Here is a 15,775-nt window from a genome sequence, read left to right as displayed (position 1 = left end):
ACTCCTAGATCACTATTGTATTCCCTTACCAAATTCAGAACAAGGTATACAATAGGTCTGGTACATAGCATATCATACTTTATAGAACCTATGACTGAGGCATAGGGAATGACTTCCATTCTCTTTTCTATTTTCTGCCGTGGTCGGGATTTGAGTCTTACTCAATTTCACACCTTTGCAACACAGGCAAGAACTCTTTCTTTGACTGTTCCATTTTGAACTACTTCAAAATCTTGACAAGGTATGTATTTATTGAAAAACTTATCAAGCGTCTTGATCTATCTCAGTAGATCTTGATGCTCAATATGTAAGTAGCTTTACTGAGGTCTTTCTTTTAAAGAACTCCTTTCAAATACTCCTTTATGCTTTCCAGAAAAATTCTACATCATTTCTGATCAACAATATGTTTACTCACATATATTTACCAGAAAGGCGGTAGTGCTCCCACTCACTTTATTGTAAATACAGGCTTCACCGCAAGTCTGTATAAAACTATATGCTTTGATCAACTTATCAAAGCGTATATTCCAACTCTGAGATGCTTGAACCAGTCCATAGATGGATCGCTGGAGCTTGCACATTTTGTTAGCACCTTTAGGATTGACAAAACCTTCTCGTTGCATCATATACAACTCTTCTTTAAGAAAACCATTAAGGAATGCAGTTTTGACATCCATTTGCCAGATTTCATAAAATGTGGCAATTGCTAACATGATTCGGACAGACTTAAGCATCGCTACAGTTGAGAAAATCTCATTGTAGTCAACACCTTGAACTTTGTCGAAAACCCTTTTGCGACAAGTCGAGCTTTGTAGATAGTAACACTACTATCAACGTCCGTCTTCCTCTTGAAGATCCATTTATTTTCTATGGCTTGCCGATCATCGGGCAAGTCCACCAAAGTCCACACTTTGTTCTCATACATGGATCCTATCTCAGATTTCATGGCCTCCAGCCATTTTGCGGAATCTGGGATCATCATCGCTTCCTCATAGTTCATAGGTTTATCATGGTCTAGTAACATGACTTCAAGAACAGGATTACCGTACCACTCTGGTGCGGACTGTACTTTGGAAGATCTACGAGGTTCTGTAGTAACTTGATCTGAAGTTTCATGATCATCATCATTAGCTTCCTCACTAATTGGTGTAGGAATCACTGGAACTGATTTTAGTGGTGAACTATTTTCCAATTCGGGAGAAGGTACAGTTACCTCACCAAGTTCTACTTTCCTCCCACTCACTTCTTTCGAGAGAAACTCCTTCTCTAGAAAGGATCCATCTTAGCAATGAATAACTTGCCTTCGGATCTGTGATAGAAGGTGTACCCAATAGTTACCTTTGGGTATTCTATGAAGACACACTTCTCCAATTTGGGTTTGAGCTTGTCAGGTTGAAACTTTTTCACATAAGAATCGCAGCCCCAAACTTTAAGAAACGACAGCTTAGGTTTACTACTAAACCATAGTTCATACAGTGTCGTCTCACCGGATTTAGATGGTGCCCTATTAAACGTGAATGCAGCTGTCTCTAATGCATAACCCCGAAACAATAGTGGTAAACCGATAAGAGACATCATAGATCGCACCATATCCAATAAAGTGCGGTTACGACGTTCGGACACACCATAACGTTGTGGTGTTCCAGGTGGCGTGAGCTGTGAAACTATTCCACATTGTTTTAATTGAAGACCAAACTCGTAACTCAAATATTCGTCTCCACGATCAGATCGTAGAAACTTTATTTTTCTTGTTACGATGATTTTCCACTTCACTCTGAAATTCTTTGAACCTTTCAACTATTTCGGACTTATGTTTCATCAAGTAGATATACCCATATCTGCTCAAATCATCTTGTGAAGGTCAGAAAATAACGATACTTGCCACGAGCATCAACACTCATTGGATCGCATACATCGGTATGTATTATTTCCAATAAGTCAGTAGCTTGTTCCATTGTTCCGGAGAACGGAGTTTTAGTCATCTTGCCTAAAAGGCACGGTTCGCTAGCATCAAATGATTCATAACCAAGTGATTCCGAAAATCCATCTTTATGTAGTTTCTTCATGTGCTTTACACCGATATGACCCAAACGGCAGTGCCACAAATAAGTTGCACTATCATTATTAACTTTGCATCTTTTGGCATCAATATTATGAATATGTGTATCACTACGATCGAGATCCAACAAACTATTTTTATTGGGTGTATGACCATCGAAGTTTTATTCATGTAAATAGAACAACAATTATTCTTTGACTTTAAATGAATAAACGTTTTGCAATAAACATGATCAAATCATATTCATGCTCAACGCAAACGCCAAATAACATTTATTTAGGTTTAACACTAATCCCGAAAGTATAGGGAGTGTGCGATGATGATCATATCAATCTTGGAACTATTTCCAACACTCATCGTCACTTCCCCTCAACTAGTCTCTGTTTATTATGTAACTCCTATTTCGAGTTACTAATCTTAGCAACCGAACAAGTATCAAATACTCAGGGGCTACTATAAACACTAGTAAGGCACACATCAAACACCTGTATATCAAATATACCCTTGTTCACTTTGCCATCCTTCTTATCCACAAAATATTTAGGACATTTCCGCTTCCAGTGACCATTTCCTTTGCAGTGTAAGCACTAAGTTTCAGGCTTTGGTCCAGCTTTGGTCTTCTTCACGGGAGTGACAACTTGTTTGCCATTCTACTTGAAGTTTCCCTTTCTTTCCCTTTGCCCTTTTCTTGAAACTAGTGGTCTTGTCAATCATCAACACTTGATGCTCTTTCTTGATTTCTACCTTCGTCGATTTCAGCATCACGAAGAGCTCGAGAATTGTTTTCGTCATCCCTTGCATACTATAGTTCATCACGAAGTTCTAGTAACTTAGTGATGGTGACTAGAGAATTCTGTCAATCACTATCTTATCTGGAATATTAACTCCCACTTGATTCAAGCGATTGAAGTACCCAGACAATCTGAGCACATGCTCACTAGTTGAGCGATTCTCCTCCATCTTTTAGCTATAGAACTTGTTGGAGACTTCATATCTCTCAACTCGGGTATTTGCTTGAAATATAAACTTCAATTTCTGGAACATTTCATATGGTCCATGACGTTCAAAACGTCCTTGAAGTCCCGATTCTAAGCCGTTAAGCATGGTGCACTAAACTATCAAGTAGTCATCATATTGAGCTAGCCACACGTTCATAATGTCTGCATCTACTCCTGCAATAGGTCTGTCACCTAGCGGTGCATTAAGGACATAATTCTTCTGTGCAGCAATGAGGATAAACCTCAGATCATGGATCCAATCCGCATCATTGCTACTAACATCTTTCAACACAATTTTCTCTAGGAACATATCAAAATAAACATATGAAAGCAACAACGCAAGCTATTGATCTACAACATAATTTGCAAAATACACCAGGACTAAGTTCATGATAAATTTAAGTTCAATTAATCATATTACTTAAGAACTCCCACTTAGATAGACATCTCTCTAGTCATCTAAGTGATCACGTCATCCAAATCAACTAAACCATGTCCGATCATCACGTGAGATGGAGTAGTTTCAATGGTGAACATCACTATGTTGATCATATCTACTATTTGATTCACATTTGACCTTTCGGTCTCTGTGTTCCGAGGCCATATTTGTTATATGCTAGGCTCGTCAAGTTTAACCTGAGTATTCCGCGTGTGCAACTGTTTTGCACCCGTTGTATTTGAACGTAGAGCCTATCACACCCGATCATCACGTGGTGTCTCAGCACGAAGAACTTTCGCAACGGTGCATACTCAGGGAGAACACTTCTTGATAATTTTTAGTGAGAGATCATCTTAAAATGCTACCGTCAATCAAAGCAAGATAAGATGCATAAAGGATAAACATCACATGCAATCAATATAAGTGATATGATATGGCCATCATCATCTTGTGCTTGTGATCTCCATCTCCTAAGCATCGTCGTGATCACCATCGTCACCGGCGCGACACCTTGATCTCCATCGTAGCATCGTTGTCGTTACGCCATCTATTGCTTCTACGACTATTGCTACCGCTTAGTGATAAAGTAAAGCAATTACAGGGCGTTTGCATTTCATACAATAAAGCAACAACCATATGGCTCCTGCCAGTTGCTGATAACTTCGGTTACAAAACATGATCATCTCATACAATAAAATATAGCATCATGTCTTGACCATATCACATCACAATAGCCCTGCAAAAACAAGTTAGACGTCCTCTACTTTGTTGTTGCAAATTTTACGTGGCTGCTACGGGCTTAGCAAGAACCGTTCTTACCTACGCATCAAAACCACAACGATAGTTCGTCAAGTTAGTGCTGTTTTAACCTTCGCAAGGACCGGGCGTAGCCACACTCGGTTCAACTAAAGTGAGAGAGACAGACACCCGCCAGCCACCTTTAAGCACGAGTGCTCGTAACGGTGAAACCAGTCTCGCGTAAGCGTACGCGTAATGTCGGTCCGGGCCGCTTCATCTCACAATACCGCTGAACCAAAGTATGACATGCTGGTAAGCAGTATGACTTGTATCGCCCACAACTCACTTGTGTTCTACTTGTGCATATGACATCTACGCATAAAACCAGGCTCGGATGCCACTGTTGGGCAAAGTAGTAATTTAAAAAATTTCCTACGCACACGCAAGATCATGGTGATGCATAGCAACGAGAGGGAAGAGTGTTGTCCACGTACCCTCGTAGACCAAAAGCGGAAGCGTTAGCACAACGCGGTTGATGTAGTCGTACGTCTTCACGATCCGACCGATCCAAGCACCGAACGTACGGCACCTCCGAGTTCAGCACATGTTCAGCTCGATGACGATCCCCGGACTCCAATCCAGCAAAGTGTCAGGGATGAGTTCCGTCAGCACGACGGCGTGGTGACGATGATGATCTTCTACCGGAGCAGGGCTTCGCCTAAACTCCGCGACAATATGACCGAGGTGGAATATGGTGGAGGGGGGCACCGCACACGGCTAAGGAACGATCACGTAGATCAACTTGTGTGTCCTGGGGTGCCCCCTGCCCCCGTATATAAAGGAGCAAGGGGGGTGCGGCCGGCCCTAGGAGGAGGCGCGCCGGAGGAGTCCTACTCCCACCGGGAGTAGGACTCCCCCCTTTCCCTAGTTGGATTAGGACTTGGGGGAAGGAGGAGAGGGGGGAAGGAAAGGGGGGGCGCCGCCCCCCTCCTTGTCCTATTCAGACTTGGGGGGGGGAGGGGCGTGCGGCTTCTCCTAGGCCTCCTCTCCTCTTGCTCCACTAGGCCCAATAAGGCCCTTTAGGTCACCGGGGGGTTCTGGTAACCTCCCGGTACTCTGGTAAAATGCCGATTTCACCCGGAACACTTCCGATGTCCAAACATAGGCTTCCAATATATCAATCTTTATGTCTCGACCATTTCGAGACTCCTCGTCATGTCCGTGATCATATCCGGGACTCCGAACAAACTTCGGTACATCAAACCTTATAAACTCATAATAAAACTATCATCGTAATGTTAAGTGTGCGGACCCTACGGGTTCGAGAACTATGTAGACATGACCTAGAACTATTCTCGGTCAATAACCAATAGCGGAACCTGGATGCCCATATTGGCTCCTACATATTCTATGAAGATCTGTATCAGTCAAACCGCATAACAACATAAGTTATTCCCTTTGTCATCGGTATGTTACTTGCCCGAGATTCGATCGTCGGTATCCAATACCTAGTTCAATCTCGTTACCGGAAAGTCTCTTTACTCGTTATGTAATGCATCATTCCGTAACTAACTCATTAGCTACATTGCCTATCCGACAATCGGAGTGACAAAACCTAATCTCGAAATACGCCAACCCAACATGTACCTTTGGAGACACCTGTAGTAATCCTTTATAATCACCCAGTTACGTTGTGACGTTTGGTAGCACCCAAAGTGTTCCTCCGGTAAACGGGAGTTGCATAATCTCATAGTTACAGGAACATGTATAAGTCATGAAGAAAGCAATAGCAATAGACTAAACGATCAAGTGCTAGGCTAACAGAATGGGTCATGTCAATCACATCATTCTCCTAATGATGTGATCCCGTTAATCAAATGACAACACATGTCTATGGTTTGGAAACATAACCATCTTTGATTAATTAGCTAGTCAAGTAGAGGCATACTAGTGACGTTATGTTTGTCTATGTATTCACACATGTATCATGTTTCCGGTTAATACAATTCTAGCATGAATAATAAACATTTATCATGAAATAAGGAAATAAATAATAACTTTATTATTGCCTCTAGGGCGTATTTCCTTCAGACCTTCTGGTAGTAAAGAAGTCTAGGAAGAGAGCGAGGAAAGGCAAAAAAACTGATTCTATGATCCAGCAGCCTCGGCTTCAGGACCGTGTAGATATCCCCGATGCGGATAAATGGCATATCCCCGGTCAACCAATCCTACCTGAAACAGCGCTACGGGCCAGATTCAGCGATCTAAGGAGACTTCATGACGATGTGCTGCAGTGAAGCTGCTTACATATAGTCACTAGTATGCCTCTACTGGACTAGCTCATTAATCAAAGATGGTTATGTTTCCTAACCATAGACATGTGTTGTCATTTGATTAGTGGGATCACATCATTAGAAGAATGATGTGATTGACATGACCCATTCCGTTAGCCTAGCACTTGATCGTTTAGTATACTGCTATTGCTTTCTTCATGACTTATACATGTTCCTGTAACTATGAGAATTATGCAACTCCCGTTTACCGGAGGAACACTTTGGGTACTACCAAACGTCACAACGTAACTGGGTGATTATAAAGGAGTACTACAGGTGTCTCCGAAGGTACATGTTGAGTTGGCGTATTTCGAGATTAGGTTTTGTCACTCCGATCGTTGGAGAGGTATCTCTGGGCCCTCTCGGTAATGCACATCATTATAAGCCTTGCAAGCAATGTGACCAATGAGTTGGTTACGGGATGATGCATTACAGAACGAGTAAAGAGACTTGCCGATAACAAGATTGAACTAGGTATTGGATACTGACGATCAAATCTCGGGCAAGTAACATACCGATGACCAAGGGAACAACGTATGTTGTTATGCGGTTTGACCGATAAAGATCTTCGTAGAATATGTGGGAACCAATATGGGCATCCAGGTCCCGCTATTGGTTATTGACCGGAAACGTGTCTCAGTCATGTCTACATAGTTCTCGAACCCGTAGGGTCCGCACGCTTAACGTTTCGTTGACGATATAGTATTATATGAGTTATGCATGTTGGTAACTGAATGTTGTTCGGAGTCCCGGATGAGATCATGGACATGACGAGGAACTCCGGAATGGTCCGGAGATAAAGTTTGATATATGGGATAATAGTGTTTGATCTCCGGAAGGGTTCCGGAATTCATCGGAAGGGGTTCCGGATGTTTCCCGAAATGTTTGGGTACGAGAACACGTTATTTGGGCCAAAGGGGAAAGCCCACAAGGTTTTTTGGAACGCGCAAAAGGAAGTTTTGCAGAGTCCAGGGGCCAGATGCCAGGGTCCCTGGCGTCTGGGTCCAGACGCTGGGAACCCTGGCGTCTGGCCCTGGAGTCCGAGAAGGACTCTTGCCTTTCGGGTGAAACCGACTTTGTGGAGGCTTTTACTCCAAGTTTCGACCCCAAGGCTCAACATTTAAATAGAGGGGCAGGGCTAGCACCAAAGACACATCAAGAAACACCAAGCCGTGTGCCGGCAACCCCATCCCCTCTAGTTTATCCTCCGTCATAGTTTCCGTAGCGCTTAGGCGAAGCCCTGCGGAGATTGTTCTTCACCAACACCGTCACCACGCCGTCGTGCTGCCGGAACTCATCTACTACTTCGCCTGTCTTGCTGGATCGAGAAGGCGAGGACGTCATCGAGCTGAACGTGTGCAGAACTCGGAGGTGCCGTGCGTTCGGTACTTGGATCGGTCGGATCGTGAAGACGTACGACTACATCAACCGCATTGATAAACGCTTCCGCTTAGCGATCTTCAAGGGTATGAAGATACACTCCCCCTCTCGTTGCTATACCATCACCATGATCTTGTGTGTGCGTAGGAAAATTTTGAAATTACTACGTTGCCCAACAGTGGCATCAGAGCCTAGGTTTTATGCATTGATGTTATATGCACGAGTAGAACACAAGTGAGTTGTGGGCGATACAAGTCATTCTGCTTACCAGCATGTCATACTTTGGTTCGGCGGTATTGTGAGATGAAGCGGCCCGGACTGACATTACGCATACGCTTACGCGAGACTGGTTTCACCGTTACGAGCACTCGTGCTTAAAGGTGGTTGGCGGGTGTCTCTCTCTCACTTTAGCTGAATCGAGTGTGGCTACGCCCGGTCCTTGCGAAGGTTAAAACAACACTAACTTGACGAACTATCGTTGTGGTTTTTGATGCGTAGGTAAGAACGGTTCTTGCTAAGCCCGTAGCAGCCACGTAAAAATGGCAACAACAAAGTACAGGACGTCTAACTTGTTTTTGCAGGGCATGTTGTGATGTGATATGGTCAAGACGTGATGCTATATTTTTTGTCTGAGATGATCATGTTTTGTAACCGAAGTTATCAGCAACTGGCAGGAGCCATATGGTTGTCGCTTTATTGTATGAAATGCAAACGCCCTGTAATTGCTTTACTTTATCACTAAGCGGTAGCGATAGTCGTAGAAGCAATAGATGGCGTAACGACAACGATGCTACGATGGAGATCAAGGTGTCGCCCCGGTGACGATGGTGATCACGACGGTGCTTCGGAGATGGAGATCACAAGCACAAGATGATGATGGCCATATCATATCACTTATATTGATTGCATGTGATGTTTATCCTTTATGCATCTTATCTTGCTTTGATTGACGGTAGCATTTTAAGATGATCTCTCACTAAATAATCAAGAAGTGTTCTCCCTGAGTATGCACCATTGCGAAAGTTCTTCGTGCTGAGACACCACATGATGATCGGGTGTGATAGGCTCTACGTTCAAATACAACGGGTGCAAAACAGTTGCACACGTGGAATACTCAGGTCATACTTGACGAGCCTAGCATATACAGATATGGCCTCGGAACACGGAGACCGAAAGGTCGAACGTGAATCATATAGTAGATATGATCAACATAGTGATGTTCACCATTGAAACTACTCCATCTCACGTGATGATCGGACATGGTTTAGTTGATTTGGATCACGTGATCACTTAGATGACTAGAGAGATGTCTGTCTAAGTGGGAGTTCTTAAGTAATATGATTAATTGAACTTAAATTTATCATGAACTTAGTACCTGATAGTATTTTGCTTGTCTATGTTTGTTTGTAGATAGATGGCTCGTGCTGTTGTTCCGTTGAATTTTAATGCGTTCCTTGAGAAAGCAAAGTTGAAAGATGATGGTAGCAATTACACGGACTGGGTCCGTAACCTGAGGATTATCCTCATTGTTGCACAGAAAAGTTACGTCCTGGAAGCACCGCTGGGTGCCAGGCCTGCTGCTGATGCAACTGACGACGTTAAGAACGTCTGGCAGAGCAAAGCTGATGACTACTCGATAGTTCAGTGTGCCATGCTTTACGGCTTAGAACCGGGTCTTCAACAACGTTTTGAACGTCATGGAGCATATGAGATGTTCCAGGAGTTGAAGTTAATGTTTCAAGCAAATGCCCAGATTGAGAGATATGAAGTCTCCAATAAGTTCTACAGCTGCAAGATGGAGGAGAATAGTTCTGTCAGTGAACACATACTCAAAATGTCTGGGTATAATAATCACTTGATTCAACTGGGAGTTAATCCTCCTGATGATAGTGTCATTGACAGAATTCTCCAATCACTGCCACCAAGCTACAAGAGCTTCGTGATGAACTATAATATGCAAGGGATGAACAAGACTATTCCCGAGCTCTTCACAATGCTAAAAGCTGCGGAGGTAGAAATCAAGAAGGAGCATCAAGTGTTGATGGTTAACAAGACCATCAGTTTCAAGAAAAAGGGCAAAGGGAAGAAGAAGGGGAACTTCAAAAAGAACAGCAAGCAAGTTGCTTCTCAAGAGAAGAAACCCAAGTCTGGACCTAAGCCTGAAACTGAGTACTTCTATTGCAAGCAGACTGGACACTGGAAGCGGAACTGCCCCAAGTATTTGGCGGATAAGAAGGATGGCAAAGTGAACAAAGGTATATGTGATATACATGTTATTGATGTGTACCTTACTAATGCTCACAGTAGCACCTGGGTATTTGATACTGGTTCTATTGATAATATTTGCAACTCGAAACAGGGACTACGGATTAAGCGAAGATTGGCTAAGGACGAGGTGACGATGCGCGTGGGAAATGGTTCCAAAGTCGATGTGATAGCGGTCGGCACGCTACCTCTACCTCTACCATCGGGATTAGCTTTAGACCTAAATAATTGTTATTTGGTGCCAGCGTTGAGCATGAACATTATATCTGGATCTTGTTTGATGCGAGACGGTTATTCATTTAAATCAGAAAATAATGGTTGTTCTATTTATATGAGTAATATCTTTTATGGTCATGCACCCTTGAAGAGTGGTCTATTTTTATTGAATCTCGATAGTAGTGATACACATATTCATAGTGTTGAAACCAAAAGATGCAGAGTTGATAATGATAGTGCAATTTATTTGTGGCACTGCCGTTTAGGTCATATCGGTGTAAAGCGCATGAAGAAACTCCATACTGATGGGCTTTTGGAATCACTTGATTATGAATCACTTGGTACTTGCGAACCGTGCCTCGTGGGCAAGATGACTAAAACGCCGTTCTCCGGAACTATGGAGCGAGCAACTGAATTGTTGGAAATCATACATATTGATGTTTGTGGTCCAATGAATGTTGAGGCTCGCGGCGGGTATCATTATTTTCTCACCTTCACAGATGATTTGAGCAGATATGGGTATATCTACTTAATGAAACACAAGTCTGAAACATTTGAAAAGTTCAAAGAATTTCAGAGTGAAGTGGAAAATCATCGTAACAAGAAAATAAAGTTTCTACGATCTGATCGTGGAGGAGAATATTTGAGTTACGAGTTTGGTCTACACTTGAAACAATGCGGAATAGTTTCGCAACTCACGCCACCCGGAACACCACAACGAAATGGTGTGTCCGAACGTCGTAATCGCACTTTACTAGATATGGTGCGATCTATGATGTCTCTTACTGATTTACCGCTATCGTTTTGGGGTTATGCTTTAGAGACGGCCGCATTCACGTTAAATAGGGCACCATCAAAATCCGTTGAGATGACGCCTTATGAATTGTGGTTTGGCAAGAAACCAAAGTTGTTGTTTCTTAAAGTTTGGGGCTGCGATGCTTATGTGAAGAAACTTCAACCAGATAGCTCGAACCCACATCGGAGAAATGTGTCTTCATAGGATACCCAAAAGAGACTATTGGGTACACCTTCTATCACAGATCTGAGGGCAAGATTTTTGTTGCTAAAGTCGGATCCTTTCTAGAGAAGGAGTTTCTCTCGAAAGAAGTGAGTGGGAGGAAAGTAGAACTTGATGAGATAACTATATCTACTCCCTTATTGGAAAGTAGTTCATCACAAGAACCGGTTCCTGTGACAACTACACCAATTAGTGAGGAAGCTAATGATATTGACCATGAAACTTCAAATCAAGTTTCTACTGAACCTCGTAGGTCTACAAGAGTAAGATCCGCACCAGAGTGGTATGGTAATCCAATTCTAGAAGTCATGTTACTTTACCATGATGAACCTACGAACTATGAGGAAGTGATGATGAGCCCAGATTCCGCAAAATGGCTAGAGGCCATGAAATCTGAGATGGGATCCATGTATGAAAACAAAGTATGGACTTTGGTTGACTTGCCCGATGATCGGCAAGCCATTGAGAATAAATGGATCTTTAAGAAGAAGACTGACGCTGATGGTAATGTAACTATCTATAAAGCTCGACTTGTTGCGAAAGGTTTTCGACAAGTTCAAGGAGTTGACTACGATGAGACTTTGTCACCCGTAGCGATGCATAAGTCTGTCCGAATCATGTTAGCTATTGTTGCATTTCATGATTATGAAATTTGGCAAATGGATGTCAAAACTGCATTCTTGAATGGATTTCTGGAAGAAGAGTTGTATATGATGCAGCCAGAAGGTTTTGTTGATCCAAAAGGTGCTAACAAAGTGTGCAAGCTCCAGCGTTCCATTTATGGACTGGTGCAAGCATCTCGGAGTTGGAATAAACGCTTTGATAGTGTGATCAAAGTATATGGTTTTATACAGACTTTTGGAGAAGCCTGTATTTACAAGAAAGTGAGTGGGAGCTCTGTAGCATTTCTGATATTATATGTAGATGACATATTATTAATTGGAAATGATATAGAATTTCTGGATAGCATAAAAGGATACTTGAATAAAAGTTTTTCAATGAAAGACCTCGGTGAAGCTGCTTACATATTGGGCATAAAGATCTATAGAGATAGATCAAGACGCTTAATAGGACTTCCACAAAGCACATACCTTGACAAAATTTTGAAAAAGTTCAAAATGGATCAGGCAAAGAAAGGATTCTTGCCTGTGCTACAAGGTGTGAAGTTGAGTCAAACTCAATGCCCGACCACAGCAGAAGATAGAGAGAAAATGAAAGATGTTCCCTATGCTTCAGCCATAGGCTCTATCATGTATGCAATGCTGTGTACCAGACCTGACGTATGCTTAGCAATAAGCTTGGCAGGAAGGTACCAAAGTAATCCAGGAGTGGATCACTGGACAACGGTCAAGAACATCCTGAAATACCTGAAAAGGACTAAGGATATGTTTCTCGTATATGGAGGTGACAAAGAGCTAGTCGTAAATGGTTACGTTGATGCAAGCTTTGACACTGATCCGGACGATTCTAAATCGCAAACCGGATATGTGTTTTTATTAAACGGTGGAGCTGTAAGTTGGTGCAGTTCTAAACAAAGCGTCGTGGCGGGATCTACATGTGAAGCGGAGTACATAGCTGCTTCTGAAGCAGCAAATGAAGGAGTCTGGATGAAGGAGTTCATTTCCGATCTAGGTGTCATACCTAGTGCATCGGGGCCAATGAAGATCTTCTGTGACAATACTGGTGCAATTGCCTTGGCAAAGGAATCCAGATTTCACAAGAGGACCAAGCACATCAAGAGACGCTTCAATTCCATTCGGGACCAAGTCCAAGTGGGAGACATAGAGATTTGCAAGATACATACGGATCTGAATGTTGCAGACCCGTTGACTAAGCCTCTCTCACGAGCAAAACATGATCAACACCAAGACTCCATGGGTGTTAGAATCATTACTATGTAATCTAGATTAGTGACTCTAGTGCAAGTGGGAGACTGAAGGAAATATGCCCTAGAGGCAATAATAAAGTTATTATTTATTTCCTCATATCATGATAAATGTTTATTATTCATGCTAGAATTGTATTAACCGGAAACATGATACATGTGTGAATACATAGACAAAACTATAGTCACTAGTATGCCTCTACTGGACTAGCTCATTAATCAAAGATGGTTATGTTTCCTAACCATAGACATGTGTTGTCATTTGATTAGTGGGATCACATCATTAGAAGAATGATGTGATTGACATGACCCATTCCGTTAGCCTAGCACTTGATCGTTTAGTATACTGCTATTGCTTTCTTCATGACTTATACATGTTCCTGTAACTATGAGAATTATGCAACTCCTGTTTACGGGAGGAACACTTTGGGTACTACCAAATGTCACAACGTAACTGGGTGATTATAAAGGAGTACTACAGGTGTCTCCGAAGGTACATGTTGAGTTGGCGTATTTCGAGATTAGGTTTTGTCACTCCGATCGTCGGAGAGGTATCTCTGGGCCCTCTCAGTAATGCACATCATTATAAGCCTTGCAAGCAATGTGACCAATGAGTTGGTTACGGGATAATGCATTACAGAACGAGTAAAGAGACTTGCCGGTAACGAGATTGAACTAGGTATTGGATACCGACGATCAAATCTCGGGCAAGTAACATACCGATGACAAAGGGAACAATGTATGTTGTTATGAGGATTGACCGATAAAGATCTTCGTAGAATATGTGGGAGCCAATATGGGCATCCAGGTCCCGCTATTGGTTATTGACCGAAAACGTGTCTCGGTCATGTCTACATAGTTCTCGAACCCGTAGGGTCCGCACGCTTAACGTTTCGTTGACGATATAGTATTATATGAGTTATGCATGTTGGTAACCGAATGTTGTTCGGAGTCCCGGATGAGATAATGGACATGACGAGGAACTCCGGAATGGTCCGGAGATAAAGTTTGATATATGGGATAATAGTGTTTGATCTCCGGAAGGGTTCCGGAATTCACCGGAAGGGGTTCCGAATGTTTCCCGAAATGTTTGGGTACGAGAACACGTTATTTGGGCCAAAGGGGAAAGCCCACAAGATTTTTCGGAAAGCGCAAAAGGAAGTTTTGCAGAGTCCAGGGGCCAGACGCCAGGGTCCCTGGCGTCTGGGTCCAGACACCGGGAACCCTGGCGTCTGGCCCTGGAGTCCGAGAAGGACTCTTGCCTTTCGGGTGAAACCGACTTTGTGGAGGCTTTTACTCCAAGTTTCGACCCCAAGGCTCAACATATAAATAGAGGGGCAGGGCTAGCACCAAAGACACATCAAGAAACACCAAGCCGTGTGCCGGCAACCCCGTCCCCTCTAGTTTATCCTCCGTCATTGTTTCCGTAGCGCTTAGGCGAAGCCCTGCGGAGATTGTTCTTCAGCAACACCATCACCACGCCGTCGTGCTGCCGGAACTCATCTACTACTTCGCCTGTCTTGCTGGATCAAGAAGGCGAGGACGTCATCGAGCTGAACGTGTGCAGAACTCGGAGGTGCCTTGCGTTCGGTACTTGGATCAGTCGGATCGTGAAGACGTGCGACTACATCAACCGCGTTGATAAACGCTTCCACTTAGCGACCTTCAAGGGTATGAAGATACACTCCCCCTCTTGTTGCTATACCATCACCATGATCTTGCGTGTGCGTAGGAAAATTTTGAAATTACTACGTTCCCCAACAGCTGGAGTACAGACGGGATCACCAGAACCTTCACATGTCACCTAGATCTGGCAATGCCCATATTCTGCAATGGGCAAAGGACATAGGAGATATCGAGGATCATCGACTTCGAGTTGAGTTCTATAACATCCAGCGCGAACTTGCCCAAATCATCATGAATGAGGTCGTCGGAAAAACAAGGATGTTCTACGCAGAAGGATAAATGTCGCGGGAAGACATCCGAACATGGATAGCCTCTCAGCGTCTCGACATGAAGCCTTTCACTAAGCTCGAGGACTATCTCCCTGACATGGATGGATGGCACGACATGATGGAGTGATTGTCGATATATGACAATGTGTCCGTTTAGTCCATACTTTCTTTTATGACAAAACTTTGAGTTATGCACGGTGAAACTTTATTTGTGATGTAATTAAACCGTCCTCCTCCTCGACTAGCAAAAATCACTCTAGTTAGGGCATTTTGGATACGATGAACTTTGTTATTTATGCTTATGATATGTTGTTTCTATTTTTGCCAAGTCTGTCTCTTTCTGTTGCTCAACTATATATGTTGCATATCATCGACTCATGTGACGATGCAGGTGCATAGATCACAGATGGCGAAGAAGTGCTACGCCAGGAATATATATATGACAAGTGGCCGGAGTGTCAGGCCCAGTACCGGTTTTCGGTTTCCGAG

Source organism: Triticum dicoccoides, chromosome 2B (genome assembly GCF_002162155.2).
Source record: "Triticum dicoccoides isolate Atlit2015 ecotype Zavitan chromosome 2B, WEW_v2.0, whole genome shotgun sequence".
NCBI classification, from domain to species: Eukaryota; Viridiplantae; Streptophyta; class Magnoliopsida; order Poales; family Poaceae; genus Triticum; species Triticum dicoccoides.
This window is presented reverse-complemented; position numbering follows the sequence as displayed.